This window comes from Propithecus coquereli, unplaced genomic scaffold (assembly GCF_000956105.1).
Source record: "Propithecus coquereli isolate 6110/MARCELLA unplaced genomic scaffold, Pcoq_1.0 Scaffold701, whole genome shotgun sequence".
NCBI classification, from domain to species: Eukaryota; Metazoa; Chordata; class Mammalia; order Primates; family Indriidae; genus Propithecus; species Propithecus coquereli.
The window spans coordinates 689710-714610 of record NW_012153075.1 but is presented as its reverse complement, the minus strand read 5'-3'; positions in this window follow the sequence as shown (position 1 = coordinate 714610).

The window sequence follows — 24901 nt, the reverse complement described above, 5'->3', positions numbered from 1 at the left end:
TATATGGAACCCTTCTTGAGAAAGCTTCTTCCAGGTCATTTAAATCCCCTAGAATCTTTCACTTGTCTCAGATGTGTGGATAGGGTGGTTTGTTGTTTTTTTTTTTTTTTTCTTTTCTTTTCCAGACAATTGATTCAATGTATCACGGGAAATTGTTGTGTAAATTAGCTGCAAACTGTTAGTAACATAAATTCAGTGGTTATTTATTTCTCCTGTTCTTGACGGCTCCAGGTCCTGATCTTTATTTCAATGTTCTGTTTCCATCTCAGGATTTTCTGGTGAGAACAAACAAAATACTCCACCATAATCTTTGTATCGAATATTCCTGGAGTGCCGGCCCGTGTGCGAAGTGGTTTGAATGTGCACAGCATTTCTATGAGGCCACGGTGCCCCGATGCATAGAAGAAGAACAGAGGCTTTGGGGAGTTTAGTGAATTTTCCAGCGTCGCTGGGAGAACGTGGAGAGCCAGGACGCGGGGCGCGGAGCCGGGATGCTGAAGCGCAGCCTCATGCCAGAAAGGGATGAAGAAACACATTAACAACCGCGAACATCAATGTCAGAGAACATGGCGCACTGACGTTTCTACGGCGGGGGTAAAGGAACTATGTCGTTCCCAGTTTCATCGAATAGCTTATGATACGTAAAACCACCCCGAATAAACATGTGTGACTATTTTCGTTCTCAACCAGCTAAAGCAATGCTCATTTTGTGATTCTTTTAAGTGTGCTAAATATACACTTGTGGCAGATTTGTACAGCTCGTAAAATTATCTAAAAGTTTCACTTTTTTTTTTTTTTTTTGGTAATGCTTGCCTGTTTTGTGATATGCTCAAAGTCTTGGGTTTCAGGAAGAATTTTATAGTTTCTCAACTTCTGCAAAAACAAAAGTTTTCCCTGTTAAACGTAAACAGTCAGTGCTCCAAAAAAAAAGAAAAAAAAAGTGTTTTATGGTCTTCCTGGAGTTATGGGCTGAAGGCATCCAGGGATGATTTTGGAGCTAGGTCACAGGGGACCCCTATGAATTAAACCCTGGGGCCCAGGGGTCCCACAGGGACATTATAAGGGGTCAAGGGGAACCCCTAAAATTTTGTGCACACTCTGGGAATGGCCTCTCCTAGTCAGGCTCCGTAGCTTTCCATGACTCGCAGACGCTGATGGACAGCCGCTCGTTCCCTCCTCCCGAGGGGCAGGCAGAGGGACTCGCCACCGTCACACAGCAAGATCGTCCTAAAGCCAGCTCGGGACCCGCTGAGTCTCCCAAGGCAAGGGTCTTGGCGCTCCCCTTCCTCTGGTCACCATCGGGTCAATATTTGGAAGCTGCCAGGAAGGAGGTACTTGGGTTCACAAAATATGTCTTATATTTTTTTACCTAATTCCAGGAAATCACAAATAACCATTCCAGACCAGCTATTCCATTTTTTACCCACCAGAACGGAAGTTTGCACACTTTAAAACATTTTTTATAATAGGGGAATAGTAGAATAAATTACAGCACATCCATAGGGTGATGAATTAGGCAGCCATTAAAGTGATGTTTATGAGGAACTTTTAATGATTTGGGAAAGAATTTATGATACATCGATGAGTAAGAACACACAATAGAAAATCCCTGATGCTAGCTTTATAAAGGACATATTGTAGAAAAAAAAAAAAAATATATATATATATATAAAAAACAGATTGAAAAGAAATTTACCACAGTGTTAACTGCGGCTACTTCTGAGTGGTGAAATTTCATGTCACTTTTATTTTCCTTTTTATACTCTCCTAAATTCTCTCCAAAGAAAGAGTATTATGTTCGTAACAGAAGCCAAAGGATTATAACAACGCACTGTCTCTCTAAAAGAAAAGATTATTGCGTGAGGGCACAAAGAGACAATTAGCAGCGATCGTGTTTTAAGCAGGCAACGTTTCAAAATGATCTTTACGGATTCAAATCCAAGTCTTCAAGTTTTACTTGTGCGCTTGAAAACCAGCAGATACCGTTACACGTGCTTATTTATGTGGCGTTTAAGCGTCCGAGCGGAGGAATCCGATTATAGTTCCCTCGGCCGCTGCGAGCTCTGTGGACGATCGTGTTTCACAGGGCTCCGCGGAGAGCTGTGAATGTTTTCCGGCTTAGTCTTCATTTCCCCTCTGTGCACTCGGTGTGAACGTCCGGGGACTGAGATTCAAATCCCATTTGTGGCGTCGCCCACAAAGAGAGAGGAGCGCCCCGTCCAGGCTATTTGCTTCTTGTTTTGTCTGAAAAGCACGAGAGGCTGCAGTTGGCTGCGGGACAGTTTCCAGCGTGTGCGAAGGCGGAGGCTGGTCACGCAGACCTGCCTTGCAGGACGCTCTGGGCAGACCCACGAGGCTGCCTGGCCTCCCTCCCTCCCCAGAGCGAGGGTCCTCGCTCACCAGCCCCCAGAACGTGGCGAGTGTGGCCTGCAGCCCCCCGGGGTCAGCGCGGAGGCAGGGCGCAGATTTGGAGGAGCTCATGCAAGGGCCCTCCCCTGAGGCTGGAGCAAACAGACTCCCCTTAAAGGTCACCTCTTCAGGCTCTGGCTCCGCGGCCAGAGGAAGCTGCAATCATTTTTCAGGGCTGTAAATGCCAAAAGAAAAACGCACTGACTCACGGCTTTCCTCCATGCCCCTGGTCAGCGCAGAGCCTCTTCACAAGGCATTTCCTTGCCAAATAAAGCTGCTTTTTTCTGCCTGAACCCGGAATAGACCTTGAGTAACCTTTACTCAAGGGTCTTGGGATACAAGTTTTAAATTTAGTTTGCAAGCCGTGGTGGTTCCCAGCCAACAGTCCTCCATCCCAGAGGGAGCCTTTTGCACACCTCCATCTTCTTTTGCACACTGCACTGACTGTTGAAGAGATTTGGACCACAGGGTAGACCCTTCACATTAAAAGGCATCATAATGTGTGTGCCCTTTTAATTATTTTTCTTTTGATTGAGTTTTGTTTGGTTTGCTTTGAAATATAACAAAAGGTTTTATTTCTACAGCCCAATTCTTCCTCTGATTAGAAGCCAGCCCATAGCTTAACTTTCAACCTGTATGTCCTGAGAACAGACAAGTGCTCCAGAAAGGTAAGTCATATAGGAAGGGAGGGTGAGATGAAATTTCAGGATTAATTTCGGTGAAGCTGGAGAAGTCTCTTGTCCAAATTACAGATATCCATCTCATGGATGAATGGGCTTCCTTTAAAAAAAAAATGCATGTGTTCTCAGTAGAGTCCAACTATTTACATTGTTGGCTAATTCATACTAAAGTGTGACTGACTGATGCTAGAGCCTTTCCTTGAGACACCTGTGGACTGGACATCCAAGGAGTGAGGTTTTAAAGGATAACATGAGGCCTAGCTGGGTAGCTGGGAAACAGGGTGACAGGGCTGAGGAGAACAAATGGGGTCATTGCAAATGGTGCCTCTGGTGTTTTTAAGGGCCTTTCTGTACAAGGAAAATCTAATCTCTGAAACTGACTCCCAGTGGGAAAAAACAGAGATGAGTACTTTGGACTAATATGGGGTCTATATCAATTAAATGAGACTTTTTCGCCTTGTAACCTATGAGCCGTAAGGCCATGGATCGGTGACACCCTGAGTCAGCTGGGACATCTTTAAGGCCAGGCCAGACCTTCTGCTTCTTGGGAGCCCCAGAGGCCAGCACTGCTCTTGCAAAAAGCCCACATTCAGTGGCTGTCTGGCGGCGGCTCTGTTTCCTTGGACAGCTCAGGAAAGTGTCCGAAGGACAGGAAGTCTTTAAAGAAATCTATAGTTTGGGAAATTATTTTATTTTTGTTAGATCTCTTACCAGCTTAAAGTTTCCTCTGTGAGGCTTCTAAGCGGTACCAAGTTTCCTCCAAGTTTTTAAGAAACAACACCTTCCAATAACTTGTCATGCTTCTTTATAGCTGCATGACCCCTGTCGAGTTACTTAACCTCTCTGCATCTAGTGACCGTGGCTGGAACCCAGATAGGCGTGGAGTACATGTTTCCAGCACTGTTCAAGCCTCGAGGCTCTGCTCGCCAGGGGCTTAGCGTAGTCCCTCGCCCCGGGGGGCTGTCCCACATGCACTGTCTTTTAAGATCAGAGCTGGAAATGCAGTAGACAACCTCAGGCACGGGTGGGCTCCCGTCTAGGGAAGGGCTCCAACAGACCAGAGGCGGGACCACCTCCTTGGAGAGGAACAGTTGAGGACTCAAGTATTTAACGGAGGGAGGGGTGGAGGTGTAGGAGTGGGGCTTGGGGCTGTTGACCACTACAGACCTCTGCAGCAGGAGGATCTAATTCCAAATAGCTGGGTCTGTTCACAGGTGCATAAATGCCTGATTAATATGTGCAAAGTAATTTTTTAAAGACCAAAGAGCAACAATGAGATGCTACTTTCTACCTTTTGCATTGTCCAAGCGAAAGGACGGAGCAACACGCAGTATGTTGCGGGGCGGGGCACTGGGCCCCGGGACTTGCCTGTGGGAGGAAAGCTGGCTCTTCCCTGTGAGCACTTTGCTGGGATGCACCATGGTACACGTGGGTGTCCCATAGTCCAGTTATCCCGACGCTAGGAATTTATCCCAAGGAAATTCCTGGGACAAATATGCAACAGATATTCTTAATGGTGTTGTTTATAATAGTAGCAAAACTTGGGAAAAGTCTAAATGCCACAGCTGGAGATTGTGGCATACATACAACTCTCTGTGGATGACGTCGGTCTCTACTTGCTGACATGGAAACACACCCTTGCCATCCTGGTGAGTTAAGAAGAACAGCAGGCAGACAGCAGCACGTGGGATATGATTCCTCTTTTGAAATATGCACATGAATCTCTCTGGGTATAAATTGCATAGACAGATGTTTAATGAAACATTATCAAAATGCTATTAATTTGGGGGGTGATGATAGCTTTTTTCCTTTATGCTTTGATGATTTGGGGAATTTTTTATAAGAAATTTTTATTAGAGTTTTAAAAGACCCTATACATTTTAATTTTGGAAAAATAAAATAACTGCACTGAGCCCTGCAGAAACTCTCTAGCAATCACACCAAGGCCTGGTCCACCTAATAAGATGACATTCCAGCACAGAGAACTTTCAATTACAGCAGAGGACAGTTGACGGATGGCAGAGCCCGCCAGCCTATCTCGGCTGATAAGACGATAACCCCTCGAGCCTGGCTGGCTTCGGACCACAGGGCTGGCTGCAGACCCCGCAATCCCCAGCTACTCTCAGAAGTAAACAGGAAGCAGAGCCAGCGCTGGGAGCTGGTGGAGGACGTGCCCTCCTGGGCCCAGAGCAGGAGACCCCGCCTCGCGCTCCACCCGGACTGAAATTCCCAGGAAACAGGCTGCAGGCGCGGACGCTGGGCGCTTCGAGAGAGAGAGGGCGAGTCCTGAGCTGGCCCCCGGGCCCCCCTGGAGGGGGAGGGACGGACGGACCTTGGGAGGTGCAAACAGACAGGGAGACACAGAGACAGACAGAGACGGGGAAGCAGGATGCTGGGTCCTCTTTATGGCAGGATCCTCTTTCAGGAAATAATCATCAGAATGAAAACCGCCGAGTTACTCCCCTTAATGTGGGGACGCCGTCCGTGATCATGCACTGCTACCACCCAACGACTGACAGACACCCGCTTCCCGTAATTTGGAGCAAACCTCGACTCTCTCAGCCAGGGTTTGTCACTGTTGGCGACTTTGTCACCCCACCTGGCTGGGCTTGGCCTGGGTGCTGGGAAAACTGAATCCTATCTGCTCTACTTGCCACGTGGGATTCCAAAGATTGAGGGAGAACCCAGATGTAAAATCACTTAAAAAATATAAAACGTTGCCCCAGTACACGATATCAGGTTTATATCCTAGAACTACTTAAATTAAATTCTAGATTACTTTGAGTTAAAAAAAAAAAGAACTTGGAAAAATTATCCATCAAAAAAGTACTCTCAGAAAAAGCCTCACAGGAAGTACCCTATTTATAGGGCTTATTTCAGTTTTCATTCCTTTGTCCATTCCACTATAAATTCACGATTACTTACTCGGCTCTTCTCAAGTGCCAGGCTGCGTCCTAGCGCAGAGGCCGCCGCAGTGAACAAAGGACACAGATCCTGCCGTCGCAGGGTTTATGTCACACGAGAAATGACGAACGTGAATGATAAGTCTGTAAAAGACGTGGCCCACAAAGCTCACAGCACCGGGTACCGGGTGAAGGGTCCGTACTGACCACGGGGCTGCCACACGTTGTCATCTTCCGGGAGAGAGGGACACGCGAACGCTTGAGAACAGGATGCTGAAAACCAAGCCTGGAGTGGACTCTGACACGGAGCTTCTGTCCACGTGACACCGGCGCGCACAGATCCACTCCCAATCCCCCCGGGCGGCCCAGGCCCTTAGGGGTGTCCCCTGGGGAAGGGGGCAGCCGGCCCAAGCCACGTGCAGCGCATTTTCTAAGCTGGTATTTTTCCAGGACGAGCAGCTCCAGAAACTACTTTGTTTCAAAGACACAAAAAACCTCTACAGATGACAAAATACCTTCACACAAGATTTACCAGAAGTTTATAGGTTTTTCTTTTAATTGTCACCATTTTGACCTACTATTGTTTGTGCAATATTTTTAAGTGACTTTAAATCAAAAGTTTCGGAATAGAAATTCTCCCTAAAATGACAATAATAGCCAGTGTCAAAAGTCACAAAAACATCAAATTACAAAAATAAATTCAAATAAGATTTATTAGAACTGAAGGTTTTTTTAGTTTTTTTCTTCTTTTTAAATTATATTTGTGTTTGCCAGACTATTGTTTGTGCGATAAATATTTCAAAATAATTTTAAATCCAGGGTTTCAGAATAGCAATTCTCTCTATCATGACAGTATCAGCCCACTAACTATGGGCCAGGTACTCTTCTAAGTGTTTTGCATTTAGTAACTGATTGGATTTGCAAAACCATCATCATCCCTATATTACAGATGAGGAAACTAACCAAGGCACGCAGAGAGGTTAAGTAACTCACCCAAAGTCTCACAGCTGGCAAGGGGCAGAGCTGGGACTTGAACCCAGACCTCTGAGCTCTGTCATCTATGTGTCCAACCCCTTTGCCAGGCGGCTTTCCACTGGGGGTGAGAATGAGATGATGAGTGGCATCTGTGCCTAATGCCTGCTCCGCGCTAGACCTGTGCTGGGTTATCTGCGTTTGCAGCTATAACCGGCCCACACTTTGTGGGGCTACGTCCTGTTCTGACCCCCATTTTATTAGTAAGGGGGATGTCCATTGACCTGCTCAAAGCACAGACTAGCGCGTGGAGAGGCTGGGAGTCACACCCAGGTGTGACGCTCTGGCTGGGTCTTTCCACGTTCATCACCTCCATTCAACAAAACATAGAAAAATAAAATAACAACTCTGGGTTAAAATTAATTGTGATTATATGTGTCTTGCTTGAGTCATAAGAGAGGATAAATTTATGGGGAGAAAAAACCTGCCTTCATGAAAAAATCTCCTCCTTAGCTTTGCTCCCAGGAAAAGCCAGTATCTTGGATCTTATGGCAACATACTGTGGCGTGCCAGAGATGACCAGACAGCGTCGTCTCCGCACAACTTCCGGAGAGAATTAATCCAGGAATGTTTACTGAGTACCTACTACGCTCCCCTGTGAAAATATGCCTTGAAACCAGCAGACCTTGGATGAATACTTGGTTTGCTCAAATTTGCCACCAGTGATTGCCACCCGAGAGGTCCCGCTGCAGAAAACCTTCTCCTGTCCTGAGCACAGGTGAGACGTCACGCTCGACACGCAGCTAGCGAAACCGGTTTCTGCGGGGCCAGACGCCCCTCCTTTCTCCGTCTTCTGCGATGTGCCCGTGGCCCCTGGATTGCATTAAGCTGCATAAATAGCAGGTCTGTTGTCAGATGTCCGCCTGGTGAGGAAAGGGCAGATGGGGAAGCCGGCGGGTCACGACCTTCGTGTTTCTCAGCGGGAGTCGAAACGCCTTCCAAGCCGGGCAGGGGAGAGGAGGTCTGTGTTATGCTTGCACTGGGCCCTGACAGGCCCGCGTGATTCCTGCGCGGCTGCCGCGAGCGCTGGGATTTGTTTTATGGCCTGGCGCGTTTCACTCGGCGGTGCAGCGGCTCACATCTGGTGGGAAATGGGAACGTCCCATGCTGGATCTTCCGGGCGGGGGTGACTGGCAGGTCTGGCGGCCCACCCTGGGAACTCTGTGCCTCAGTTTCCCCAGCAGTGAAAGTCGAAGAGTCCCTGAGTCCCGCTGATGGGAGGGGCTTCATGAAGCTCAGAGTAGGTGCTCCACAAATGGTGAGTGTCCCTGCTCCCTCGGTGCCGAGGACAGAGGGGCTTTGCTTTCTGCGGCTTCCTCTTCCTGCTCAGCTCGGGGGCCTGGCCGCGGGCAGGTGCGGAGCGCAGACCCCAGAAGACTGACTATAAGAAGGTGACATTCAGAGCTTGTATGTCAGACGTCCGTCCTAGCCCACTCTGCTTCCCCAGACGAGGGGACGAGATCTGACCCTCGATTTGAAGTGGTTGCTCTCAGCGTCCTCGCTGGGCACAGGTAGCTGTTGTTGAGTGTCTCTGTGACACATCTGGTGGTTTAAGAGAAAGGAAGGGTGGGCCGTTGGAGGGGGAGGAGGAAGGAAGAGAGGGAGAAAAGAGAAAGAAAATGGACAGCAGACCGACAGCCAGCCTGACTGCTTCCCCTCCTTTAATTCCATTCTGGTAGCCCCTGGTGAGGGGCTGTGGGCCCATTTTGTGGATCAGTACACTGAGGTTCAGGAGGTGAGCTAACTCGCCTCAATCTCACTGTCACATGAGATAGAGCCGCGATTCCATCCCACAGGCCTAGTGGGGGAGGCCCAGGAATGAGACGGCGATTACCACCGCGAATTTCCTCCGCGCACGGGCAGTGCTCCACCTCTCAGCTACATCCTCCCTCCACGCCACTGCTGGTTCGCTCTCCCCTGTGTGACTCTGGGAGGTGCCGCAGTGCTGGTTCAGTAAGAAGACAGTGATGTCAGGGCCCCTCGTCTGGGGAAAGACTTTCTTACACTTACAATTACCTGCTAGTATTTACCCACAATTACCCCGAGTGACAGGGCCAAGTGGGAGAAGGACCCTTGAGGGATGGGACATGTCTTTCCTCCCTGCCCGAGACAGCAGTTTCTCTCCCGCTGTTTATCCCCATCCCCGGGTGACACATGGCGATGCTCACCCCGAAACCGTAACTGCAGCTGCCGTTTCTCCAGGCTTGGCACGTGTGGCCGACCTCAAATCCCTAAGCATTGCTAGGAGTTAGGCGCCTTTCGCACGCCCACTTTCCAGATGAGGAAACTGAGGCTGGTGTACCCGCTGGAGGCCTCAGGGGAAAGGGCGGCTGCACCCTGAAGCCTTACTCAGAGCGACAGACACACACGGTTCTCGCCGGATGCTGTTTCTCAGGAGTTTCTGAGACACCAACTGAAGAGCCCCCAGAAGAGGGCTGCCGTGACCGCTGGCTCTGGAGTCGCCCTGCCCAGCCGCCCGCGGGTGCTGTCTGTCCCACCCTGTGTCCTTGTCCCTGGTGTGTTCGCTCTCTGGGAACCTCGGGGATTCCTTTCCTCCTTGTCTGCTCCCCACAAGCTGGGGGCTCCCAGGCCTCAGTGCCGGGGCTGGACCCCTCACAGTAGGCGCTCGGTGCAAACGGATCAGCCGCTGGCGTGAGCCCCCCCCGGCTCCCCAAGGAGGGGGCTCCCCGGAGCCCCACAGCGGAGAACCCCCCATCATGTGGGATCACGCCTGGGACTGCCGTCACTCGCCCCGGTCTGCGGGGCTGCGGCCCCGAGGAGGCTTCAAAGCACGCCTGCCAATAGATCACCCTTCCCCGGCCGTGACAGCCCCCCAGCGCTCGCCTCCCCAAATAAACCCGCATAATGAAGACAGATGGCCTGGGCAGCCGCCGGCCGCACAGCACAGCCCCGCAGATGGTGCCGCGGGCGGCGGGGGCCACCATCCCAGAGTGGTGGTCTGGGGTGTCGCCAGGATGGACGTTTGTCCGCTCTGCACAGACACCCCCATCGCCCTGATAAGGGCAGTGATTCCGAGGAGGTGGGCTTCGTTCCAAGGTGTGGGCCCCCAGCCAAAACCACGCAGCCCCGCCTTGGCCAGCGGGCAGGGGCTTCAGTAGGCTAACTCCTCATTAGGCAGGTGTCCGGGATTTGGGAGCCCCTCAGAGACGTCTATGTGGGGGTAGGACTGGGGGGTGTTTAGCAATGGGGAGAAACTCTCCTCGGCTCCCGGCCCACCTGTGCCAGCCCAGAGGGGAGGGCAGGGCTGTCGGGCGGGTGGTTCTCCTGACACGCTGGGAGGGAGGTACCAGGTCAGCGAGCCTACGGCACAGCCCTCCCCTTGGTGACCCTTTCGGGGCGCATGGTGCAGATAGGACACAAGCTTCCTGCCCCCCAGGAGGGGCTTGGATTTCGAGGGACGTGTGAAGGGAAAAGGTCTGGGGGAGTCACGTCCAGGCTGGAGCCTGGGCTGTCTTTGGACAGCACACCAGCAGCCCGAGAACAGCGCGGCCGGCTTCGTGCGCGAGGTGGCGTCACAGCAAGGCTGGAGTCCGTGTGCTGAGCGACAGGCACTGGGGGCAGCCTCCTGTGCACCCCGCCCCGCAGCCACGGTGGCCACCCAGCTCACGGACGGGGAGACGAGGCCTCCAGGGGTGAAGGGATGCGCCCCCGGCGCCCACAGAGCGTGTGACTGGGAGGCCCCCGTCCCTCTGCTGCTTCGAGGGGGCCTGGCAGGTGGGGGGGCTCTGGCAGGGCCCCTGGGAGTGTCAGGGCAGCCACGGGCCTGACACATGTTTGAGAGACACCTCTCCAAATGTCCCGCGGTGGAGAGGACCGCGCCGGCGCGGCGAGGGCCTGTGTGTGACTCTGAGCGTGTGCGTGTGCGTAGGCAGGCGGGCAGGCGGATGCCTGTGTGGTCCGAGGGGCCTTGTGTGTGTGGTCGTCCACAGCCCAGCGCTGCTCATCTGTCCAAAGGCTGCTGACTGCTGCCCGATGACCAGCGTGTTTACTTTAGCCCTGTCTGCACTGCCGAGCGGAGCCCTGTCTCCCTCCAGCTGGTCCTCCTCAGGGGGGAGAGGGAGGGAGTGGAGGGAGCGGGAAGGGGAGGGAGGCCGAGGACACGGCATTCTAGAAGGGAGAGATAACAAAGAAAATGATGTACATGCGAAGCCCTGCGAGGGACAGGCTGTAAACGGGTCCTCTATAAATCAAGACGGCCGTTTATAGGCCATTTCACACCCGTCCTTTCTCCAGCACCTTCCGAGCCCCTCCCTGAGCCTCGTGCCCACCTACCCGGCCCGGCACACGTTTGCTCAGACCGTCCGGGTTCGTGAATCGCCCCCGTTGAGTGCTGGCCGAAACGTCGTTCATGTTCCCAACCACTGAATACGTGTGCGGTCTGGACGCGGGCTGTCTGCGTGTACGCGAGGGCCCGACCGCGTGTGCGTGCGTGCAACAGGCCCGTTGCAGCGTGTGTGCGCGTCCGCGCATGTGGGGTGCGTGCAGGAACCACTGGGTGGGTTCGGAGGGTCTGGGCAAGCGTTGGCAGGGGCTGCGGACCCTCAGGGTCCACCCGTCCCACGCAGGGGTTTGCAGCTTCTTCCCACCTCCCAGGAAGCCCGTGGGGGCAAGATGAGTGACCGTCGTTTGGGGTAAACACACTGTATAAACACGGTGGGGGGCTGGTGCACGGCCCACACTGCAGCACTCCGGGATTTCAGAGCCTCAGCGGATTGTTCTAATTATTTCCCTCTCTAAATCTTGATAGAAATAATTTAAATTTTCCCTAATCTTTATTTTTTTCATTGATAATTTACTCCTTTTTAGCACTGATTTCCTATAAACCATCTCAAATGTTGTATGCATTGGAGAGGAATAGAAAGGAGAGAGAGAGAGAAAAAAAACTTTTTTTTTTTCACTGAAAAGAAGGTTCTAGAAGGTCTGGTTCCAATGACTGTCAGACCAGAACTTTGGGTTAAGGAGAAATTAAGAGCTGCATGGAATATAAGAAAATCACCAGATGTTATTTGTGGAGGTTTCATTCTTCGGAATACTCCATGTCTTTGAACCAGAAGGACGCTTGGAGGTCATTTGGCTCAATCCCACGTGTTAACTGCCGGTTCCCCTGGGTCGCGGAGAAACTGGGTCCCACGTCCTCTGGCCAACACGGCACGCTCCACATCAGGTAAATTATGAACTGTACGACTTGAAGGTAAACAGATAAGGTGACTAGATGACCCATTTACTAGAGAATCTGGTACTTTTTTATTGAGGTAAAATCTATGTAACGGAAAATTGACCATTTCAAAGTGTACATGCAGTGGCCTTTAGTGTACGTGCAACACTCAGTATAACCACAAGACGCAGCTGCTATACCTAGTCTGGTCCCAGACATTTCATCACCCCAAAATAAGCACCTTCTCCCTAGCCCCTCGCCCCAGTCCCCGGCACCATAGCCCGCATTCTCTCCCTCTGGGGGTACCCAGAAAGTCACGCCCACCAAACGTGCTCCAGGAAAATAGCTTGAATGGCTTAGCTGGGTTTTCTCTTTTTCTCATTATGAAGATAATACATACTCACATAGAAAATTCAACCACTACAAAAAATATAAAGACATTTTAAAAATTGCCCCCTGCAAGTCTCCCCTGTAAGTAACTACAGGGAGTATTTGGTGGCCCCCAGCGCTCCCCTGGCCCCTATACCTCTTTGTATAAACACTCACACAGCACACCCTTTTCAGAAGCTGCCGGAATCACGTTAGGCTCCTGGTTTGGAGCCTGACGTTTAAACTCAGCAATACATGCCACGCACATATTTCCACGTCGGCACGCACTGCTCTCTGTGACGGTTTCAGTGTCTGCGGAGGAGGACAATTAGGTTAAAGCTCAGAGCTTTCCCTCAAATGCTTGACTTTCTGGGCTGTGTGAATTGATCGGATTTAGGAGGCTCGCTGGTAGGCCAGAGGGATTGAGGGGGATTTAAGAATGCTATGGAAGAATTCGGGACTTGCTGACAACCATGAACGGGACCCGGGTGAAACACAGACGCACCTGCTTAGTGCACCTTTGCAGAGGCAGGTGAAACACGGAGGTGAGGCGAGGTGACAAGACTGATGGAAGGAGCTGCCGGACGTGTGACCGGCCGGCAAGCAGACACAGACAGGAGGCGCGGGCTGGCCACGTATGCCCAGTGCGGGAGCAAGCGCCACTGTGGGCTCCACGGTTGTTCTGGGAGACGTGGGATCAGGGGGAAGCAGGAAGGCTGGCATCACTCTGGCGTACTGGTTGGCAGGTGCCAGGTGGCGTGTGTCACGTGTGTGCGTGTGCGTGCTTGTGCATGTGTATCAGCCAGAAAGAAAAGAGAAATCCCCTTACAGAGAGGGACGTGTCCATTTCCAAAGCCGTCTTTAGAACCTTGCAACTCGACGCTACATTTTCCTTTAGTGATATAAGTTGCCACACATGGAGGTTTTTAAAAGTCAATTATTTTTTCAAAGTTGCCTGGAGACAAGGGAAGCGAGGCAGCGTGGGCAGGAGTGGGGTCCGATCCCATCTTTATGCAAAATGTTGGTATTTTGCCTGTCATGTATTTTTTGCATTCATTTTGATTTTTTAAGATATTGCATTAAAATACCATTTGTCTCAATGGCTGAGCTTTTGGACACTGCCTTCAGTGCTGTACCCGAGCTGAGGGCCTCACTCTCCTCGCCCTGGCCCTGCTGACATGGTCTTGCGAAGGTCGACAGCTCGTGAGTGGTGGAGCTGGGATTCGAAACCAGGGCTGTCGGCTGCCGGAGCTTTCCTGCTAGACCACTGGTCCAGAACTGCAGCTGCTGGTCAGACCACAGTGTCAGTTCCCACCTGCCGGGCGCATGGGGCTTCTCTGTGGAGCAGACAGAGTGAGGGACCGAGGACAGTGGGAAGGTTCACCCCCATCCAAGGGGTGGGAACACAGAAGCTACTAGATCATTCATTTTGTTCAGCCTCTTCCCTCCCTGTCCCCACAATGCCACAATGTCACAAGACTTCCTTAGATGTCCGAGGGGTCGCATTTCTAGCCGTGCAGGGTGTTTTATGCCGGGCACAGCAACGATTCTATCTGAGGCTCGCATACTCACACTGCTGGAACGCGGAGCTTGCAGAGTCATGCGTTTCGTGTGAGATACAGACTTCACTGTATACTTCATCAAAATGCTGATGACAAAACACTTTCCACTTTTTACTTAATGTATGATCTTTTAAACAAAATGTTTCCAAAGCCCAGATTCTCAGAATTTGGAGAAGGGACAGTTTATAGGGCTCCTAGGAAGAGCCATTTATAACTTCATTTCACTGTTGACCAAATAGTCTTGCCTGTCTTTTTTTTACAAAATGATAACTTTCCTAAAGCAAGACACTTGCGCACTGCTCACAAACACACACACGCACTCCAGGACGGAACTCTGTTTTGCCGAGGATACGAACCTGCAGTATTGGGACGGCCCCGGCCAGAGGGGCTGTTAGCTTGCTTGCTTTAATTAAAAAGTCCTGTAGAAACGGTTTGCAAGAGCAATACGTGTGTATTGTAGAATACCTAAAACAGACACAACAGCACAAAGAGGGAACAAACCACCCAAACGCCACTACGAAGAGAAAGAGATGGCCACTTTCCCATGTCGGTGTTTCAGTGCGCAAGTTACACACCCACCCTGGTGTGTGTGGCTGGAGCAGAGCCCAGCGCCAGCCAGCACCCAGGAAGCATTAGCTGTTGTTATTACTAATTATTTATGTTATCTTGTCCTTATAAAAACAGGACTGCATTGTGCGTGTGCTCCTTTACAAATCCCTTTCTTCATGTAACTGCCTGAACATCTTCCCCAACCCTTCAATATTCTTCTATGGTATAATTCTTTATGGCCTTAGAGTAGGAAGCTGCTTTAAAGCCCTCAGCTGTTCCCAATTTTCCCCTTCCCTGGGCTGTGCAGTGTCGGAGTCCTCAGCGCCACCACCATGTAAGCTCTGCCTTCCCAGGGAAGGTGGAGTGGGTATGCCGGGGTCCCGCAGGCATTCCAGGCTCCGTGGGCTTTGGGGAGATGCGAGGCGGAGGCATTTCAATGAGTGTGACATAAATCTGTGCAACGCAGGGACGGGGCGCAGCTCTTTATTCAAAGCTCTCCCTTGTGTCCCGCAGGGACCGGAGCAAAACAGCCAGAACCTGGGGCCGCTGGGTTTCAGCGACTGAGGTTGAGCTAACGGCAAAGACCAGGGAGGCCATCTCCCTCCTGGGACCCTCGGCATGCAATTATCCATTGTCCCAGACCCACGGCAGGGGGCCGAGCTCCAGGGGAGGGAGAGCACTTCCCGCACTGGCTTCTGCGTCTCTGTCTCCGCAGCAGGGTGAGGGGCTGCAGCAAGTGCAGTCCCCAGGGGGAGGCGGGAGCACCTCACTGCCGCTCCTTCCTGCACTGTGGACCAGAAAGTGAACATTCTAACAAGAACAACCCTGGGCAGCCCTGACTTCCAGCCAGGCGGCGTCCTACGCGCTCTTGCAGGAACTCGGTTAATTTGCAACCATCCTTTGGGGCAGGAAGCACGTCACCGCGTCCCTACAGCACAGAGGCTCTATGTCATCTGAGACCGCATGTAATTCCATCCCACCCCTGGTACACATCTTTGTTTATTTTACTTGAAAAAAATACTATTTACAATGTTATTCTTTTGTCCCCTCTTGCTACAAAACGACGAACGCTCCTTGCCCGTGTTTCTGGTGTCGCAGGGAGAAATGGCTTAGGAGGAAGGTTGAGAGAAGACTCTGTCCCCGCTGACCCAGCGAGGGCCACTGCTGGTGCCCTGGAGGCTCCTTTTCAAGATACTGTCCAGGGAGATGCGAGGTCAGAATTATGAGCTGATTTCATCACCAACGGGCAGCGTTTCTACACGGTCTGCCCTGAAACTGGCTGGTGTCACGCTCACTGTCTTTGATGGCCTGTGGTCCTCTCCAATTATAAATGGATTTTAATAAAATGAGGGGGACAGGGGCAGCCCCCAGCCAGACAGGTGACATTTAATGGGGAGTTTGGGCCCCATTTCTGGTTTTCTATGACTTTAAACCAAGCCCCTCCTGGCTCTGTCTCCCCAGCGGGGCCCAGGCCTCCCAGGCTCTGTAAATAATAAAGCCACTCCTGTGGGTGGCAGGCCCAGGTACTGGGGTCACTCTTGCATTGCCACCAGCCGGGGTCCCCTCCTCCTCCTCACTGAGGGCCCCCAGCGTGGAGTGTAAGAAATGGCACCATCCAAGCCGCAGGGTTGAACAAACATTGCTTCTGTGGCATCTCCTTAGTGACCTGCTACCTCACTCCCACCGGCCTGAACCACACGCTCTTCAAACGCTGCCTTTTCAGTGACAGCACAGGACAAAGTGGAACTGTCTGTAATTTCGGCTTATGTCTTATTAGGAATTTCTCCTTCTGCTTCTAAAACAAAAATCTGGCATCACACACACAGAAGTCACCCATTGCCCAAGGTCCAGGGGACCAGCCCCACTGCGTTCTTTTATTCCAAGGGAGACGGTGCTTCTGGGGCGAGAGGTGGATCTGGCGGGGCAGGAGCAGCCGGTCCCTCTGTCCTCAGGAGCGTCTCCCTGTCCCCAGAGCTGACCCGTGTGCCCCGCTCACCCACCTTCCCCTCCGCCTGCCAGCCCAGGGTGGTTGCAGCAGGGGAGGCCCCAGCCCCTGGGGGCTGCAGCGTCCAGGAGCAGAGGAGGGGTGGGAGAAGGAAGGGGAGGGGGAAGGGGAGGAGAAAGCTGGGGGGCAGGGGCACCCAAAGAGCCCAGCGTGGGGTCAGGACCGGAGGGCAAAGGGGTGAGGGTGAAGGGGTGAGGGTGACAGGGCGGTGGGCTCTCCCGGGGAGGGGAGAGGGAGGCAGAGACACAGAGGGAAGGAGCAGGGAGAAGAGGAGCAGACGGCCCCAGAGGGAGGGGTGCATCTGGGGAAACTATTTCGCCTCCAAACTGTAAACCACTGCCAGCCCTCGCCTAGGGTCCCTCCATCCCCTTCCCCTACCCCCACCTCTCGTCCCTGGGCCCCTGTTATCACTAAGCTAGTCTCTCTGGGCCTTGGAATGTCCTCCAGCCTGCAGTGGGCAGCCCGAAGCCCGGTCCACCGGCTGCGAAGTGTATTTTACAGGAGGAGCCGCGCTGGCCAGGGCCAGGGTGAGGTTGGCTCCCTTTGCGTTCGAATGGATTCAACTGGCTCTGAGTATTGCTCTGAGCAGATTATCGATTATCGGGAGAGGATTCTCTTTCAAATCTACTCTCCTCACCCTGCCTCCCACTCCACGCAGACACGCCTGCAATCCCCCCATGACTCCCGCTCTCCTTGTTGGAGATTCTGGAGACCAGGGCACTCTTGGGAATGAACTACCCAAAATGCCTTGTCCTCCCTGGAGGTGTGTGAGCACAGGCGAGTGAGCCGCTTCACACCAACTCCGCCGAATTCTTCACCAATCAGCAGTTTGATTTCTTTCATCGGCTGGTATCAAGCTGCTGTTTGAACCAGTGGGTAAAAGAAATATGCATATACTAGGGAATTAGACCAAGTTAGAGGATGATGGAAACACAGTTTTCCTTTAAAGAATAAAACATTTTAAAATAAGGGTTTATCCAGCTACAACCACAATGAGCTCCCAGTCAAATTTTTTCTGAGCTAGTGATCACCAAGGGCCCTCCCGACTTCTGGGTTCTGCAGTTCTATATTTTGCCAAATTAATTGTAGCACATTTAATCATTATTAAGAAAATATACTTTCTAAAGGGAAAAAATCATGTTTAAGTAATTAATATACATGGAGAATATCATGTTGGAACATCACATGAGGAAAATATTTTCAGTTCTTCGAAAAGATCGAATGTGATTATGTTGGTAGGAAAAAACTCAACAAAGGGCAAGATTTATGAAAACTCCTGTCAATCAACTAACATTATTATTATGCATAATGCATATACTATTGTGTGTATCATGGTATGCGTTATAATGCATATAATATACAATAATTATTATAACTTCGTTGATTAATAATAGAGATACATGACAACAATATTAATTATAACTTCCATTGATTGATTGCCTGTTACATACTAAGCGCTTTACTTCTATCTCCATGCATAAGCCTAGTACAAGCCTCATGAGTTGGGCACTATTATTATCATCTCCATTTTACAGGAGGGAAACTGAGGCCCAGAGTGGGGAAGTCACATACCCGAGGTGGCAGAGCTGGGATTCACCTCTGTACCACGGGCCGACGTTCACAGACAATCGTTTAAAACCATATTCCTGTTTCTTGGATTTTTGTGTAGACATTTCTCGCACAGACTCGGTTATCCGTGCTCTTAATATTAATACAAACACCCGGCAATTCAGTTCAGGAAAACCCTGCCAAGGATCGCCAGGTGCCGGGTTCCGGGCGCAGTTCCTCATCAAGGCAGGCTGGAGATGGCCCAGGTAAGGCCCCCACCCTCTGAGTTCCCACCACCTTGTTCTGCAGAAGGTTCCAGGGGTGGATGTGCAGCCAAGGTGCACATGCTGCATTCATTCATTCATTCATTCATGCCAAAACATTCATTGCCCCTTGGCGGGATTGCGCCTGCCACCACCTGTACAGAGAGGGACCAAGTCCCCGCCGCCTCCCTCTGGAAGCATCCACACAGCCAGCTGAGGAGACAGGGCTGTGGCCAGACGAGCACAGAGCATGCTCAGGCACGGCAAGGGGGCACGGCCTTTCCCAGGGGAGCAAGACCTGCGACCGCGTCTCCCAAAGAGAGCAGCGTGGGGGCGGAATGGAGCCCTGGCAGGGCGTGCAGCAGCCTGGGGCTCTGGGTTCTGGACTTTGGGATTTCACAAACCGTGACAGTTTCCCTTCACACTGAAAAAGAAATAAGTTGGGAGAGTCCACCTAGAGCTGCCAAACTTTTGCTTTTGTTTTTGCCAACTATGGACCTTAAACTTATCATCTGTTGTTGCCATCATTTTATAAAGGGGCAGGTCAGCACTTCCAAATCAGAATGGACAGGTCGCATGGTCCCTCCCTTACCCTCTGTCATCTGGCCTCAAAGCAGAGACTCGCCCACCTGGACCGCCTCGCCCTGACCCTGGCAGTGTGCCTGCTCAGCTTGTGACCGCCAGCACCTGCCTGGGGCTGCCTCTGGACTTCGCTTCCTGCACGGCAAGTGTGAATTCCCGGGAGTGCCCGTGCACACACACGTGCACACACGCACGTACACACAGGCACCAGCGATCTTTGAGCAGTGACTCCCAGAGTCGGTGTGTTGTGGCTGCCTCTGCTGGGGCAGCTCTGAGCACTCGTCTACTCTGGCTCCCAACCCACTATCAGCTGCCCTCTGTCCCCATTTCTCTTCCTCACTCACCCACTGATTTTCCCGGGGTTGTCAGCTAAACAAATTTCTTATGTGAACCCTCATCTCTGCATCTCTTGGGAGGGAACCCGAATTAAAACAGTCCCCGAGAAATCCGGCCGCCTCTCTCAGGCATCCCAAACCAGCCATACACGTAAGCTGCTCCTAAGAAGTAAACAAAAGTGAAGTACCCACGGCCTCCTGGCAACTTTCACACTTAGAACTGTCCCAGGTGAGACTGGGAACATGCTAGAACCAACCACCCCTGGAAGTTGCCCAACTCCAGCTCCTGGAGTCTTCCGGAGGGTTTAGTTTTCAGCAAAAGGAGACAGGAGGCCGACCCAACTGGCCAGGGGGTTTGTCTGTGAGGGCTGAATGCAGGGTTTTGTGAGAAGGAACTTTCAGCTGACATTGGAAAGGGGGTCCTGACCGGGAGACCCCGCATGACAGGCGCTGTCTGCCCCAGGCAGGTGCTCTCCCTCCCGGGGGGCGAGGGCAGCCAGCTCAGCCAGGCTGGACTCTCATGAGCAAGCGTCCTTGCTGGGGCCCTGTGGGAGGACGTGTGGACGTGGACATTGCCATCCTGATGATGGCAGAGGCAGGACTCGCAACCCTGAGGGTCTGCAGTGACGCAGAGCAAGCAGTGCAATTTAGGGTTCTGTCGGGTAGGTAGGAGTCTGTGCTCGTGGTTACTTGGGGAAGTGAAATTTACTGTATTGGATAGCTCTGTAATCAACCATAAAGATGGAAAACCAGGTTCAGGGAAACAGAAAAGGCAAAATACAGAAGTCCTGGAGTCTAAAAAACAAGAACTATTTGATGGTTCCTGAAGGTCACCACTGCTGGTTATTATTGTATTTAGTTTAACACATACATATATAGCTCTAATTATTAATTATGTGTGTGTGTTTAATTCTTATAACAACTCTATGAGGTCGGCAATATTATCCCCATATTGTAGACAAGGAAACTGAGGCACAGGAGGGTTGAAGATAACCTGTCTGAGGTTAGCAGTGACTAAAGTAAGAGGCAAAAGACTTAGGATTTAAGCTCAAGCAGTTTGTCTTTGGAATATTATTGCTTTGTCCTCATTAAAATAAAATTTAAAATGGGGGGTTTGGCTATGCACTCTGTGAAGGTCTTTAGGCGTCTTTCTGTCCCACTTTGCAAGCTTCTTTCTTTAAGGTCTCATGATCCAAGAAGGCTGCAGGAGCTCCATCCATGGCATCCACATTCCAGGAAGAAAAAAAGTGGTGACGAGGGAGAAAGACAAAAGGCAACTCTCTCAGATGAGTCAACCCTTTGAGATATTTTCTTGGAAGTCCTACACAATAGCTTTTGCTTGTATCTCAACAACAATAATAAATAGGATAAGAAAAATACAATAATAATAAATAAAAGCCCTTGCTTTTATTAAACATCTCTTTCCTCTTTCTGGAGCCAGGTAACAAGAACCATGTGAAATTATAATAAAATCTGCCATTTCCTGTGTTAATACTTGAATTCCTGCATTTAAAAATGCTTTGGGCAAGAAGTTGCCACAGTCGCCCTCGTTATGCTCAACACATCCGTATGGCGCACACTCCTAGGGTGCTGGTGGATGCTAAGCGATGAGAGGGAGCGGGTGGAGACCTTTCTGTATTTAGATTAAATCGGCATTACCAATTCTCCCGGCCAGGCCTGCTTTCAAGTTCTTATTGGTGTAATTAAGTGAGCTGCTTTACAAAGAAGACTCACTGCTGTTTACATCTGCACCCCAGGGGACCAGCAATTACCTCCTCCAGGCCTGGGAAGGTGTGAGAGCCAGACACAGCCCCCTGCTTTCCAGCGGGGTCAAATAGGCTGCCCTGGCCTGCGAGGAGTGCGAAGGAGTCTGATGGAATTATCAGAAAGTGAATATGTTCAGCTCCACCCAGACTAGATCTTCACAGGGAGCTTCAATTTTGTTCTTGTTTTGTTCAAAAAGGTTGCGAGTTTGCAGAACACGGCATACGATCAAGTCCAACGTCAAGCACCAAATGGTTTCAAGTGGATATTGGTGTTTATCCACCGGGACAACTTCACCACTCAGTGTCTCTGGGACCTGCAGGGACGTGGGGGCGGGGAGATGCTGCAGCTGTCTGCACCAAGCCTGGGCTGGGCTCTGCCCTGTCCTAGCTGTTTGCTTTTGGTCCCCGGGGCTGGCGAGCGAGCCCTTTGCTGGCCATCGCTGGAGGGGACCAGGTGTTAACTTAGAGTCTCGATTCTGCCTCTAGCTGGCTGTGTCACCCTGGGCCAGGTGGCAAAACCTTTAGGGCCTCAGTTTCCTCACCTGTAGAGTGGAGATAACCGTGGGTCATTGTGACCCATAGTGAGCCAGAGCTGTTCCAGCCGTTGTATTTTGATCGGCCGTGAGGCTGTGCAAAAACAAACTGCGAAACAGCAGCTGAAATCACTGGGGAGCAAAGACCCTTCACTCTTCCCGTCCTTGCGGTTCCAATTCCCCATCTGGAACCCTCTCCCCTCCCCAGGCTGTCTTCTGGGCAGGAGCATCGAAAGCTGACAAAGATGCCACCCCGTCCCCTCCCAGGCATTTCTACTTGTTTCCACTTGAGTCCAGCTCAAGGAGGGGACCGTGACGTCATTAAGGGTATAGGCGCCCTGCTGCGTACGGACTCAAACGCCTGGGTGCAGACCACTTAACGCAAGGGAAGTGTGAGTGCAGCTTCAGAGAGGGCATTAGAGAGCCTTGTCAGGGCCTAAGAAACGACTTCCCCTGGGTTTTAAAATTTGATTTCCTTGGCTGAGAATTTAGCTCTGGGCTTAACCACAAACTCATGAAATATTAACAATTTCCCCTCTGGAAATGGGGTGTGTATGTGTGTGTGTGTGTGTGTGTGTGTGTGTGTGTATGTGTGTGGGAGAGAGAGAGCGAACACATAATTTTATTCTAGAAAATTCTAGAAAACATTAACATGTTTCCATTGAACATTGAGTGTGTGTGTGCATGAGTGCACACATAACGTTATCCTAGAAAATTCTAAGAACAGCACGACAGAGCAGTCCGAGAATGCTGTTGCTACGAGTCAGGACCCCGACCAAGCGTTTCTTCCTGATGCCCCACCAGGCTGGGACGGTTCCCACGCCCACCATGAAGATGGAGACACTGAGACCACACGGGCAGTCTGAGGCGCGCCAGGGTCGCGTGGCTGGTTGGGGATGGACTCTGGCCCGTCCCAGGGATTGTGCTGCTTCTTCACACCAGGGCAGTGACAGGGCAGGTTTTATCCAGGACAGTGGCCTGATTCTGGAACTTTCCCCAGGAGGCTTATCCCTACACCTTCCTCTGCAGTAAACGAGGACAAGCATTTCCATGGCTGGCCCCAAAGCCACGGCAGCAGCCGTTTGGCAGCAGCGAGCTCACAGCGCGTGTCCCTCACCTCCGCCAACCTGAACGTAACCAGTAGGTGCAGAGCGCCAGAATCAGGGACGTCAGGCCATTGCAAGGCCACACACAGGAAGGCTCGTCCGTGGGTGCTGGAGATGGGTGAGGAGGAGGAGGGTGGGACCAGGGTTAAATCCCTCCAGTTGGTAGACGAGAGACGGTGGCATCTGCCCTCAGTGGTGACCTACAGAAGCAGAGAGACTCCCAAGAGCTGGTCAAAGGAGAGACAGCAGTTGGGAAGTGGCTATGAGGAAGAGGAGCATGAAGAGGAGAGCCTTCCTCTGCAGTTGCTGAAGGGATGGAGCCGCATCCCCAACTCGGAGGGGGCCGGGGAAGCTGCATAACCGGGAGAAATAGTTTCAGTCGTTAAGTTTCCAAGTTGTTCAGTGAAGTTCAGGCATTCTCAGCTGCTTAAGAGCCTCCTCCCTCTCACACCAGCCTGCTCCCAGACAAAGCCCCACGCTGTCGCGGGGGTGAGCTAACAGACGCTCGGAATATCCCCTTACGGCACCAATCTCCTAAGCCCAATTACGAACCCTGACTTGGGGAGAGCGTGGTCTTGGTTTCCAGACTCTCCAGCTTTAACTCCCTGGGCCCGGCGGCGGCAGCCGGGAGGCGGGTTACTGGAAGAGACAGCCTCTTGTGTAAACCATGCTGCCGCGTCCTGATGTCATGGCCCAGGATTTTATAACTTCCAGCTTCTGGTCTCTTCCATGGGACTTTCCAAATTCTGCCCCTTTTCCCAAATTTAATGTGGAAAATGAACTCGAAGCCATAGGGATTTAGTTCTGAACGAAGGTGCCTACGGACTCTTTCTTTTATTTGAAAAGGTTTGTTCTGTAATCGCTTTGGTGAAGGAACAAAAGGGAAAGCTGGTGCAAGGAAAGGGGAAGAAAACAAAATTAACGATCGTGTTACGCGAGGCTCACTAACGGGCCACCGTGCTCACCAACTCACACACGCGGTGCCATCTAAGCGCAGCAGTGCCGTGAGGTGGGCGCTGTTGTCATCTCCATGTTACAAATGGGGGGTGGGGAGCTCTTACTAATTCTTAGTTATAGTGCTTGCTTGCTTGGTTGATGCAATACCAAACTTCTGTGCAGAACTCATAGCTTTCGCATGAAAAAATCAGGCATTTTGCCATTGAGTTTGAGGGGTTTTAGCACGTGCTAACGCATTTTCCCTAGGGCCACCCAAGCGGTCACAGACCAAAGAGGGATCCAAATGCCTGTCTCCTGAGTGTGTCTCCAGGAGGGGACGAAATGATGGGAAATGAACGTGAAGTGTCACATGGAGAAACCCTGGGTCGGGTGTCTGCCGGGGCCTCCTGTGGGAGTGGTCGGAGCCCACGCTCAGCGTGAACCTTCGACTGAGAACGGGCTTGGGGGGTGTCCCTAGACACGCGCTGGTGCCCGGTGAGTCTTTCCAGCCGGGATTAACTGAGGGAGGCTGGGGAGGTCAGCGTGTCTTGTTCTGGAAGGTCCCAAGTGCGGCTGTGACTTTGACGCCGAGAGAGGTGCTGATGGGTGTTGGTGACGGCCCCTGCGGCGTGGGTGATGGGGCAGCCTGGTGGAGCAGCAAGGCTGCAAACCAGGGGCTCTGAGAGTCGATGGACTTATGTTCAAATTTTCCCTCTGGGGAGACTTCTGATTCCTGCCAAGATGGAGTAGCACCATCCCCCCAGGGCCCACCTCTCGCAACCGAAACCCCTACGTATGGCACAACAGACAGATATGCAAACCCCTACGTATGGCACAACAGACGGATATGCAAAGACTGAAACGTGGAATGAAGGAGGCAGACTGCTTACGGACCTTGGGACTTAAGGAATCACTAGGCAGAAAGTTCTCTGAGTTTCCTCGTTGTCTTTCACCCGCCCCAGATAGGATGCTGGAAAAGCCTAGAGCTCCAATGAGCCCACAGAAAAAATGACCCTAGGGAAGCCAGTTTCCTCCCCTCCACTCAGCACACCAGGGAAGGTCTGGATTAACAGAACAGAAAACTTGCATAAGCGTGTCCACCCTACTCCAGCCAGCCAAACACCAACAGGAAAGCTCCCTCTCCCTC